This window comes from Lathyrus oleraceus, chromosome 3 (genome assembly GCF_024323335.1).
Source record: "Lathyrus oleraceus cultivar Zhongwan6 chromosome 3, CAAS_Psat_ZW6_1.0, whole genome shotgun sequence".
NCBI lineage: Eukaryota > Viridiplantae > Streptophyta > Magnoliopsida > Fabales > Fabaceae > Lathyrus > Lathyrus oleraceus.
The window spans coordinates 162,248,830-162,261,745 of NC_066581.1; positions in this window are offsets into that span (position 1 = coordinate 162,248,830).

Genomic DNA, 12,916 nt, shown 5'->3' on the forward strand with positions numbered 1-12,916 from the left:
GCCCTACCTATATCTTCTCCTCAACCTCATCATCCTCAGCATGGTTGTCACCTCCAAATTCCAGAATCAACATCATCATCCCCGCCAGAGCCTCTTCCTTCCAACGCCTCCTTCGACGGAACACCTTCTCCGGTAAGATTCTTGTGTCGGTACTAGTCGAGATCTCAGAAATCACACCTCTAACTAACTACAATGGCTTCGTTTCAGATACTGATTAAACAGTTGCGATAGGTAACGAATCTAACGATTCTGCTGTATACATCATCGAGAAAATACTCCGGCCAAAATGACAGTTATTAAAGTCGCTGGTGACTTTGTTCTCGTTCCGAGCTTGCAGAAGAACTCGTTTGAGTTCGCGTTTAATGAAGGTATTTTCACATAACCGAGTTTTCGGAAGAACTCATCTGAGCCGTTAGATCAAGTTTCGAAGGTATATCTTCACATAACCGTTTCTCTCTTTATTCTCTCTGGTTTTGTAACCTTTGTTTTTAATTTTTAGAAAATTTAAATTAACTAAAGAGTTTAATGTGTAATATTTTATTTTTTATTTAAATTTTTTAAAGAGTTTAGTATATAATATTTTACTTTTTATTTAAATTTATGAGGTAATTAGAAAATATTGTAATGATATCTATACTCTAAAATATTAACCGTAACAAACTAAACATCAAGAGTTAGTTAATTAGTTTGTAGGTTGCACAAAATTCAAGAATTTTTTCTAGTTACTTTAACTTCTTTCTTTTTTTTCAATTTTATATGGTTACAATTAACCATCATTTAACTGTAGTCTAACTGAATTAACCATCATTTAACTTAGTCTAACTGAATTAACCGTCATTTGAAGCTTTTATGAAAAGTTTATTTATAAATATTTTTTCCATTAAAATATGTAACACTATAAAAATTATTTTTAAAAAAAATCAAAACAAACGGGTTCATAATCTTGATTAACAATGATAGTAGTAGATAACAAAACTCAATGGTAATTGTGTTTTCCTCTTTTCATGCATGTTTTATGATAGTAGTAGATAACAAAACTCAATGGTAATTGTGTTTTCAACCAGAAAGTTACCTTTTACTTTTTCACATTTATTTGTTCAGTTCGTTTTTACGTGTTGCATTTTTAAAAAAATTAAATCATTTTTAAAAAAAATAATATCTTTTTAATTGTCATTTATAAAATTTAAAAATTGACACTTAAATAAAATCGGAGAAAATATCTTATAAATATATAAAAATTATTCACTTATTATTTATTCAATAATAATTTTACATTTTTTATTTTAATAAAATTATTATAATCCAAAATTTTACTTTATGATAAATAAAAATCAATAATCAATAATTAATATTAATTAAAAAAACTAAAAAATAGGACACTCCAAAAACTATTTCTCATTTTACTCTAACTCTCAATTATTCATTAGTTAATATTATTAATTTAAGAATTGACTGGATTATTCAAATCTATTCCTAAAAAATGGCTAGACACGTATTTAAAAAATATGACACTCAAAAATGGTTTTCTATTTCTATTTATTACTATGTCTATTTAATAATAATAATAATAATATAAATAATAATAATAATAATAATAATATTAATAGTAATAGTAATTCTTCCGTACCAAAAAAAAATTATCCCATATAATAATATAATAATTATTAGAATTTAATTGAAATATTTTCGCAGTATAAAAGAATTTAATTATTAATCCTATTAATAATTCTCATGTAATCTTAACTTCCACTCGCACACGAAAAAAGTTACCAATTAAAAACTGTATGCAGATGGTCATTTGCCCTTCACATTTCTTAAGTCAAAACATCAATAAATATGGCCTTAACTCCATTACTCAATTTTTTTTATTAGACTCGTTCCCATTGTTGTTCAGTAATGCAAAACTTACTTTTCTAGATAAACTAGTAAAGGACCCGTGCGTTCGCACGGGTAGCGCAAGTGCAATAATTTATTTTAAAAAAATTAAAATATAATATATTTTTTTGTTTATATATATATATAGTTGGATCAACGTACACAAATTTATTGCATAAGAATTTTTTTTAATGTAATGGATGTTAAATGATCAATAAATGGGTTCAAAAAATTTCCACCAGTTTGGGACATAATAAAGTAAAAAATTATTAATTTATAGTAATATAATTTGCTTAATTTTTTTGTATACTATATTAAGGAAATAATCAAAAAATATAATACAAAAATATTTTTACAATTTATTGGTATATTGATATATAATAAACATTCCATTGTTAATATTATGAATAAACATTCCATTTATCATTGAGATTTTGGACATAAGAAATAAAAATATATTTATTTAGTAATGGATGAAATTTTCCAATCTGTAACTAATTTGAGATATAAAAACGCAAATATTAACCTTCATAATAAATGATTATTTAACCAAAATACATAAACCATGTAAAAGAAATATCAGAACCTCATTTGTTTTAAAATATAGTAATGAATACTACCAAATATTGAAATTAATTACAATTGATACAGTAAGGTTTAATGCAACAAAAGATATTGAAACAAAAGGTTCACAATTTTAGTTAAAATTGTGAGAAATAAGTTTAGCAACAAAAATGATTTAACTTCGTACAATTCTTTGGTCCTTAAAAAACTGGGTTTATACAAAACCTGCCCGCAACCTTTTAGGAAGTGATGATTCATTATCCTGTAAAAAACAATTACATCCATATAAACAAATGTTAAAACATAATGTATATTTTATACAACTCATTCAATAAAATTCTAATAATAAACAACGACATTTCGTTCAATCTCAATTAATGTTAAATTCATTATCTCTTCATCCGACAACCTCAAACCTTTATACAATAGTAATTATAAGTGTAAACTATAAAACAAATTTATTTTTAAGAATCAAACAAATAAATATAATAAAAATTCACAATATAGGAAAAATAATACCTCTATTGTTTGCAATTCGCTGTTGAGCATATAGTATTCCATCAGCTAAGAGATGACATGTTTTACTCCATACATGTCTTGGCCTGTTAATGCTGCCTGATAATAACATGTGAACAAATAGTAATCTCAAATATTAACCTGAACCCCAATGATTTGCCTCTTTAATAGCTGCAATGAATTCTCTATCATTGCCGATAAAACCCATAGCAAAACAGGCATCCCGGAAAGTATCATATTTTACGTTATTCACTGTTTTTATATCATTATAACTGCGGGGACCTTTGACATGTGTGAGCATCAATCTAAGATAGTACAATTCACCAGTTGTTGGAGGAACCCATATAAGCCTACCAATTGTGTAACCTTTTAGACGGGGTTTCCATTCTCTTTTTTTCTTAACATAAACAAATTTTGAAACAAATTTGCTGTAAGTTAAATTTTGTGCTTCAGGATACTTACAATTTGCTTCGAACCATGATGTAAACATCGATTCAGTTACACTTGGTTTTTCCAGAACTGTATTGATACGATCAAAATCAGTGTAATATACCGAATTTTGACCTTCACAATGAAAGTACAGTCTCTCAACAACTGGTTTTCTACCATGGATTGGAAAGGAGAATATCCTCCAAGATGCTTCACTCGGAGAAACGTACCTACAAATAATATAATGAAAGGCAATGGATTTAAAATTAATAGAATGATTATTGTAGAAAGAATATATAAATTTTATTATAACACATATAGTCAAAACAATGTACATATAAAATTTTCTACACCATGCATGTAAAGAAAAATTGCACACTTTTAGTTGAAATCGATAAATTGCATGACATCATATTTCAAGTGATATATTAGAAACGTACCTACAATCAATATACTGTTTGATCTCATCAATATTCTGCGACTGGTTGGAAGTTCCATCATCATTCGGTACAATGGCAGCGGTGATTCTGTTGTAACCTTTGTTGATGTACTTGAATAAGTACTTAATCGATGTACTTTGATTGCACCATTCCATGTTTATGTGAGCTTGGTACTTTGCCAACAACTTTGCATTGTATGGAACAATATTCCGGTTATCGACTTGAATTCCATTCTTAAGAACTGTATGTCCATTGTCCCTTCTTCTATATACCGGAAACCCATCTTAATCAACAATTGTTTCGGGCTGAAACTGTTTTGGAAAATATTTAGAACATTTTCCATCTTTCATGCACGGTGAAGATCGATTTGCAAATCCACACGGGCCATGAATCATGTGAGTTTTAACCAAATTATAGAACTCTTCATTGGTATCTTGGTCAGGTATTTCAGCTGAAATAATGCGATCAATATCACTTGGAGTTGGATATTTGTTAGATGGATGGAGGAAAATTAAGATGTGAGCATGTGGTAATCCTCTCTTTTGAAACTCAATTGTATACATATCTATAAAAATAAATATATAAAATATATACAATAGTCAGCACACGAATGATAAATTTGAAAATAACAATACGATTAATTGAATATGGAATAAGTTACTCACATGCAAGAACTTTCCCCAATAGACTTTTCTTTGTGAGATCAGACAAAAGCTCATCAAATTTCATTTTAAAGACTCTTGAAATGATGTCAGGACGATCTGATGCTTTTAGATGAACAGAACCAAGCAAACGCTGAATTTCAGGCCAGTTGGGGTTACATGTGAATGTAATGAAAAGATCTGGAAATCCGACATAGCTGCATTTTGCCATTCCGTCAAAGTATAGTTGATCCATATATCTACGACTACCAACGTATGAAGAAGGTAGCACAACCCTCTTACCTGTGTTTGACCCGTGCGTTTCTCCATTTGAATTATATTCATTCAAATTGTGATACTTGCCAACCCTCAGTTTTGACTGATTCTTTCGAAGTGACCTAAGTCTTTCTGATTCCATCATTGTAAAACCATCTACCAAAAATTGTTGATAAAGTCTCCTCGATCGCAACAATGTTTGTGCTTCATTAGATCCATAGATTTCCCATAAATTGCAATTTATGCAATTACCCCTATTTTGCAATATAAATAAACAATATTATATGATGGGATTCAGTGATGCAAAATATATAAATTTATCAAACACATAAGTTATGAAAACAATGCGCATTACTTCAAATCTTTCAGCACAACAGAAACAACAACTTTCTTCCCCGGAGTGTTGGATTGGATATGGTTTATCTCACTAACAGCACCAATAATATCTACATTAAAGTAAGGTTCATTATTGAATGTGTTTGCAAATATATAAGTTATAATAGAATTTAAATTACCTTCCAGTCTATCGGTTTTGCATTTGCCTTGAAGTATCTCACCAAAATCTTTAAAGAAATATCCTTTAGGTGGAATATTTTGAAGTTCGATTGCCTTCATTGTGGTACCACCAAGAAACACAATTTTTTTTGAATGATCACATACCTTCCACTGAAAATCATTGTTATAGACACTGCCATTGTTTATAATGCAGGTCATATTCTCCTTAATGACCTCTTTCCATTTCAGTAAATGGTCATGACGAATAAGGACCTGAATCCGATCACCCTAACAAAATAAAAATAATCTTCTTTTTATATGTTATACAAAAAAGCATTTTGTTGTAATTACTAACTATCATACAAAAATCTATACTTAAAAAAAGAAAAGCAATTTACCAAGGAATCCATAACAATCATCTCCAAATGTTCAATACTCTTATTATTCACAACACTCCAAACATCCATTATTCGAACAGCAAGACGCCAAGTTTCTTTTGAGTCATTGATGTCTTTCACAGAATCAACCTTTCTACTCATTTTCACTGAAAAAAAATTCAAAAATTAATGTAACTGCAAATTTAGATGACTATAAAATTACAAACCTAATAACCTGGAAAAAAAAAAGAGTATATAAATTTGATAGAGGTGTGTGGCAAAATGCTGAAAAGGATCCAACATTTGATGTTACACATATATAACATCAAATTGATTAGCAGCATTCTTGAAGAAGAAGGCGTGGAGACTGTTGTGTTCCCAAGGAAATTTTCGGCGTGCAAGTAATAGGAAAAGGCGGTTTTTTATGTTGTCGAGGCAAATTTATTAAATTGTAAAATGGTAGAGTTAGTTAAAATGATATAATATTGTCGGTGGTTTTGGAATAGTGGTTTTAGAATATTTTGAGCTATTAAGTGGGTAAATGAGATTAATAATGATGATAATAAATATTAATAAATAACAATATAAATATTAATAATAATATCAATTTATTTAATTAAATAAAACCCTAATTTTCATCAAACCGTTTCATATTACTTCTCCCTCTTTTCATATTCTCGGTTTGACATCTCAGAAAGACCACTTAAAAAATCAGTATATTTATTATTAAAAAATTCATTTTGTCATTTAAAGAAAATCAAGTAACGATAATATTTGGCAAAAAAACTACAATAATAATTAATTTGATTTCAGAATATTAATTTCATTTTGGAATGATAAGATTGCAACAACAATAAAATAACGGTAATATTTATTATTAAAAAAAATTCATTTTGTCATTTAAAGAAAATCAAGCAACGATAATATTTGGCAAAAAAACTACAATAATAACTAATTTGATTTCAGGATATTGATTTCATTTTGGAATGATAAGATTGCAACAACAATAAAATAACGGTAATATTTTTTAGTAGTATAAATAGGTAATTTATTTTATCACATTTTTCACTCACATCTAGTATAAATTTGATCAATTTATTTTATTTTATTTTAATTTTTTTGTGTACACATCTATTTTTATGTTGTCGAGACAAATTTATTAAATAGAGTTTAGTACGAAATTACTTATAGGAACATGAAATTAGCTGTATTATGGATTGTAATTAGGGTAATTAAGTAATTATGGTGGTAATTAACTTTTATATATTAAAAATAGATAAAAATTCCAAATTCTATAAAAACAAATAAGGAAAAACGATTTATTTATCTTGAGCTATATAGTATAAATATGAGAAATATTACTTTTACATTGAATGTAACACCTACATCATGTTATTATACGATTTTTTTTAATATTTAATCTTTTTCTTTTCTAACACAAATAGATACATCAGTCATGCTTTATTTATATGGTGTAAATATACGGTGTTAAATTTTTGTTGTAATCATAGCAATTCTCTAAAAATATACCTACCCTTATTTTTCTTCTTTATAACTTTATCTATGAAAGACATTTACCAGAGAGGAAGAATTGAAATTTCAAATTATTCGTTCAAAGGGTTGTATCTCCTCGAATATCACAATTGATTCTTCTCACCAATTTTTTTTTCTTTCTCTTTTATAATTGTTTGTTGCATTTTGTTTTACCATAAAATTTGTTTTGATATGCAAGATTACTCCATGTTTTTTTTAGAAGGTAGCTGTGAAGGAGGAAGTACTTACCATTGATCATTAAATTAAGTTATAGTATCAATAAGAAGATTACGAAGTTTGTGTAAAATTTCATGTCATAGTTATTATGTTACTCCTGTTTTAATCTATTTTTTTTTAGCTGCTTACCTATCATGAGAATTTAAGCTAAGATAAATCAAGTTATAAATTTTTCAAATTTTTTCAATAATTTAATTAATAAAAACAATTCTAATTAATTTTATAATGTCCATCTCAAAACTTTCCTGCCAAATCTTTTTTATTAATTAATTAATAATTAAATTAGAAACAAAACGTGGATAACCGCACTACATGAATTTATGTTACTAACTAAATTAAAATAAAACAAAATCGGCACCCTTGACCACTTTATTTTGCTGATGCAATAACCACATTACATATTTAAGTAGTTAGTTAATAGAGAAATAAGTGGAAATATTTTGGCCATGTTATTTATAAAACTTCTTCTATTCCTTTCAATTTTCTTTCCGTAAATTGCTTCTTTTTAATTTCTTCTAATATTTATTCATAAAACTTCTTTAATCTCTCTCAACTTTTTTCTCATAAATTGTGTTTTTTTTATATTCTTCTAATGTATATTGATGTTTACTATTTGTTAATTATGTTTTTTAGGTTCATAAAATTTCTTCAATCTCTCAATTTTCTAATGTATGTTATTTGTTGATTGTGTTTTTTAGGTGTATTTTGAAAACTTACAAAATAAAATAGGTTCATAAAACTTCCCCAATCTTTCAATTTACTTTCCTTAAATTAATATAATATAGAAATGGTTATCTCTCAATTTTTTAATTGGGTTATTAGTTGATTAGGTATTTTTAGATGTATTTTAAAAACTTATAAAAGAAGGTATTAAAACTTTCTTAATTTCACAATTTTTTCCGTAATTAATATAATATAGAAGTCATTATTGTTGTTTACTACTTATTAGTTTTTTTTACAGAGACTTGGAAGAATCACAATTTTTTTTTAACAAATGTGGTTTCTCAACCTCTCACTAAATCAATTAAATCAATTTAAATAATTAATATTAAATAAATAAAATGTTGATCCTTACATCCCATTAAATCATGCCTTTCATAGTTTGAATATTTACTTTGTGACCATGTTTAAATAGTTATTTAAATAGAAAAATTATAGAAAGTGGAGATATTGCATGAAGAAAGAGAGAGTACTTTATTTGGTTATAATTTCAAAGCCTCAACAAAACAAGCATGTTGTTATACTATTAATCTTAATTTTAATTGTAATTTTTTTATGCAACATAAACAAAAGTAATATAAAATTAATGTTTTCTAACCTAGGTCTTCGTGTACTCCACAAAGCTTTTAGATATTTTATTTTTGGTTGATACTAATTTAAATAAATATGATCTATTATCTATAAGTGTGAAGTTAATTGAAATGAAGTTTATGAATTTTGATTTTTAACTTCAACTTCATTATATTTGATTAATTTAAACCACAATTTGATGAGTATTATTTTTATGTAATTTATATTATGTAATTTATATTATGTAATTTATCACATATTTTTATAATGTGTTATTAATATGTTTGTGTTGATGAATTTAAGTAAGTATAAATTGTAGTATATTAATATATTGAAAAATACTCAAAAATAATAAGAGTGACATACCTTTTGAAGTTTCTGAGATTACCATAGAAAAAAATGAATATGAGAGGATTATTATTTGTCATGTCCCAATTTTGTTTGAATATTTTAAATTTATCTAATATATGTTCATTTGTCAAGTTTTGTATTTTTAGCTATATGTATCTTTATCATTAAAAAAAGTCACCACAATCATTCATATATGCAATATAGTAAAAAAACTCAACAAAAAGTCAACATTTTATATGTTGGTGAAATTGATTAAAATTGCATTTTTTTTCATTATGCATTTTGAAAAATAAATTCATGATCTTTGAGTTATCATCAAAATATTCATTTGAACTTTATTAATCATTTTCATGCATCATAAAACAAAAACCAATGTTTTTAGAATGTCCAAAATATCTCTAATTTATTACATCATTATTTCATGCATATATTACATAATTATTCACTATTTAAATAAATAAGTTTCTAGAAGGTATTCATACTCTTTGCGTAATTCCCAAACTACTTTTTTAAAGTCTATAAATAAAATCATTCTCATTCACAAATCTCACCACCAATCATTCACAAAAATTAAGGCAAAACTCTCTTCATTTTTCTTCAAGTCATTTCTTTATTTCTTTATTGAGTTTTATTTTAGGTAGACTCTTATGCTTGACATTTATTTAATTCTATTACATTTTTATTCTTGATTCATTTATTTAGTACCTTAATCATCACAATTTTGTAAGGAAACTTAATTGATTTTAAATTAAGAGTTTAAAGTGTTCTTGAACCTCCATGAGCAAAAATGATTAAATGTGATTTAATTTTCATTTATTTAAGTTTCTTTGCATTATTATTCTTGCTATATTTAATTAGTATCTTATTCATTACCACTTTGCATGGAAACTCTATTGATTCAAAAATAAGAATCTAAATTATTCTTGAACCTCCATGAGCAAAAATGGTTCAATATGATTTAATTTTTGTTGCACTTAATTAGTATATTAATCACCATTATGGAAACTCCATTGATTCAAAATCAACAGTTTAAAGTGTTCTTGAACCTCCATGAACAAAAAGGGTAAAATACAAATTGATATTTGTTTTATATAAATAATGTATCCAATAACTTCCCAACATCACCCTGAACTTGAATTCATGGTTCGTTTGTCATGAGGATGGATAAGATGGCTGAATCAAGAGTTTAAAGTGTTCTTGAACCTTCATGAACAAAAAGGGTAAAATGCAAATTGATGTTTGTTTTATATAAATAATGTATCCAATAACTTCCCAACATAACCCCGAGCTTGAATTCATAGTTCGTTTGTCATGAGGATGGATAAGATGGTTGAATCAAGCAAATACATGTTGATGCATTGTTGTTGATTTTTAATTTTTGTTGTTATTTATTTGCTTATTCTAAATATAAAATTATGTTTTTGAAATCTAGTAGATAATTTTTCATTATTTATTTATTTAATTATGTGAAAAATTAAGAAAGTTATGATGTTTTTACGTTTTCGTTGGAACCTTTTTTCTTTCATTTTTGTTGCTACATTTATGTTTTCGATGGTCGTGCAGTGCGGGTCCCTGAGATATAATTATCGTAAGGGTAGGTACGAAGACCTCGCTCAGAATAAATTCTCTTGATGGAGTTGACACCCGGCATGCAATTGTCGTAAGTAACAAATATTCATGTGAATTCGTGACTCTAGGAACCATGTCTAGTACCAAAGTCGATGGTCGCATAGTACGGGTCCCTGAGATGTAGTTCTCGTAAGGGTCGGTACAAAGATATCATCCAGAATATATTCCTTTGATGGAGTTAACGACCGACATGTAGTTGTCGTAAGCGAAAAATATTCTTGTCGATCTATGACTCTGGATTTCCGTTCATAAAACCCTAAATCATACCTGGCGAGAATCCTGTTGTGGAAATCAATCAGATTCATCTGTTACCTTAGATCTTTGAACCCTTGTAAACACATCAAAAAAATAATAATAAATATATATGGCATCACATTACATACATTCATACCATTGCATCTTCATTCATCAGCATGCATTGCATATCCTTCAAAATTCATCCATCCCTTGTCTATAACCCGTAGTTGATTTCCTGACACTTGTATCGGACTAGAAGTAGTTCTTGAAAGATCATGGACCCTAGAAAAAAAAACCAGTTTGCATCGAGAGAAGATGTTGATTTGATCAAAACCCAGTTGAACCAAATTGTAGAGGCTATGATGGCTTTGTTAAAGAGAGAGAACAACTTTCAACAAACCGTTGTCATTGAGAATGTCATTCCACCTCTAGTGAACAATCAAACTCAACCTCAACATGTTCGGATCCCATTTAAGAACCATACTATACAAGAATATCTCATTGTCCGAGATGGACATTCTTCACCTCATAACACTATTGAGTATCATAGTTTTGCATTCTTAGATCCAAATTCCCAAGGAGCAATCTCGGTGAGGAAAATCAAAGACCCTTTACTAGTTAAGACTGCTGAAAAACATCACATGTTGGAAGAAAGACTCAAAGCCATATAAGGGAATGATTATTTTGATATGGACCCTTTAGACATGTGCTTAGTGTTAGATTTACTAATACCTCCAAAGTTCAAAACACCGGATTTATAAAAGTACAAAGGGGTTAGTTGTACAAAGATTCATTTGACAATGTATTGTCAAAAGATGGTTGGATACTCTCGCAACTACAAGTTGCTCATCCATTATTTTCAAGAAAGTCATAATGGAGTGTCCTTGGAATGGTATATGCAACTAAAACAGAGCCACGTCCGCACCTAAAAAGAGTTGGCTATGGCATTCATGAAGTATTACCAATACAACTTGAACATGGCTCTCAGTCGTATACAGTTGCAAGGGTTATCTCAAGACAGCAACGAATCCTTCAAAGGATATGCCCAAAGATGGAGAGAGTTGGCATCTCATATTCAACCACCACTACTTAAGAAATAAATGGTTGAATTTTTTATGGATACCCTATTAGGTTCATACTATGGAAGAATGATAGGTGTTGCTTCATTAGGTTTCTCTGACCTGATGAAAGTTGGAGAATGTATCGAGAGTTGCCTAAAAAATGGAAGAATCCAAGAGCCTCAAGTAGCTAGAGCATTGAGAGTGAATCCATTGTCAGTTCCTAAGAGGAAAAAGAAATAATTTATGCGATATGGGAAATTCACCAAGATCCACAAACTCTGCTTATGGTTCCATATTATCAACATCCATATGCAGCCGGTGTTCAATGCCAGCAACTATTACCTCTCGATCCTCAATATCAATAACCATGTCAAGGTCCGCTGAACCATCCATCTCAGGTTTTGCGTCAACGTTAACGTCATAATCATCGGGCTCGAAATTCAAATAATCAACATCGGCGTCAGAATGCTCGCACCACGCGAACAATCTCTAGCCTTCCTATCGAGGTTTACTTGCAAGATTGACTATAAAATCCTAAACTAATAATGTGTTAAGTATATGGTGTGTTTGTTGGTAAAATGTTTAGATCAATAGAACAACAAGTAAAAATGTATGCAAGAAAAGGTGCAACAAGAATAAAAGGGTAAAAGTAAGATAAAGACGTAAATGAACAAAAAAATGAAATGGCTTGGTAAGTTAAATGGTTTAAAAATAAACGTGGAAGCAAGTGTATATTTTTGCAGGAAGTTAACTCTTTTCTCTTAGACGCTTGATACTTCAAGTTTTTTCCTATTGCAATGTTACAAATGCCACCCTTAGAAATGAAAATCGCATCTACTTAAATAGTAATAAAAAATAACTGCTAGGTGGTTATGGTCCATTCGTGATGCGCCACGCGTCATACCCTGTCAACCCACGTCTCTAGTAACTTCCCTCATGTTTTGCTTCCAATGATTTGTATCAAT